This window comes from Neoarius graeffei, chromosome 23, assembly GCF_027579695.1.
Source record: "Neoarius graeffei isolate fNeoGra1 chromosome 23, fNeoGra1.pri, whole genome shotgun sequence".
In the NCBI taxonomy this organism is placed as follows: domain Eukaryota; kingdom Metazoa; phylum Chordata; class Actinopteri; order Siluriformes; family Ariidae; genus Neoarius; species Neoarius graeffei.
In genome coordinates this window covers 5,718,378-5,719,553 of record NC_083591.1, presented here as the reverse complement: position 1 = coordinate 5,719,553, position 1,176 = coordinate 5,718,378, and positions in this window count along the sequence as shown.

Here is a 1,176-nt window from a genome sequence, read left to right as displayed (position 1 = left end):
TGTTAACGGTGTGACTCTATGAGAGAGAAATAGAGGCTGGTGTAGTGTCGCTTTGCCACTCAGCTGCCACTGGCTATCAGCTGTGTTTAATTTTAGAACTGAGTAAAGCCATAGGACTCGTATTTGGAGGACCTGACATTTGAGACACCTTTATCTTCCCTCCCCCTTTCCTGCCGCCATCTTGACTAGAAAATTCTAACCAACCGCTGACGTGTTGGTCAAGTAGACTAGCACAAGGATAAGATGGTGAAGAAAAATTTAGCATTAAGTTTGCTTGTTGATCAAAGACGAAGAGCAGAACATGCTTGAAATGTTAAGAAGAGAATGCTGTTGAGGGTCATGAGTTTGAATGCAAACGACCTGCACTTTGGTACACATTAGTATGTAGCTGTTCTGCCTCATTTACATAGTGGGAAGGGTTTCTTAATTCTAACCCAGAAAAGTCCAGCACAGTTTGCTTCCATCCATTCTTCCTTCCATAATTACTTCCTTGTGTAACTACGTTCTTTTTGTGGCTACTGCCTCACATAGAGGCTGTAGCCACTATGTCATCGTGTTGTTTCCCCTGGCCTCCAGTTAATCTTATGGTGGTACTGAGAGCATTTTTCCAACTAGTCTACTCATTCATTCATCTTGAGTAAGACCTTTATTCTGGTCAAGGTCATGGTGGATCTGGAGACCATCACTGGAGCACTGGCCATGAGGCAGGAATACAGCTTGGATGGGTACTAGTCCACACAGGAAGGACACCTGTGTTAAGGCATGGAAATAGCCAAGCTGGATTGGACATCAGAACTTGAACTGGGGAACCTTTTCATACAATCCTTAAAAGGTTCCTCAAGAGTTCTTTGGATGATTTTGAAAAGGAATTTTTAATGGAGATCCTCTCTGAAAGGAAAATTGTTGGTTGGAGGTTTCTACAGAACCTTTATTAACGGTTCCTCCAGAGGGAAAAGCCAAGGAACTTTTTAGTATGATTTTTTTTTTTTTTGGTCAAATGAATGTTGATGGCCCACATTATTAAAGAAAGTGAGCTGAATAATGGATATAGAAACTTTATTTCCATTGGCTCATGTATAACACAAAAATCAGTAACTAGTCAACATACGCAGGTTTATGTTTGATGACGTAGTATGTGTGTGATGCGCAAAAATGTGTCATCTAATCTTCTCACAG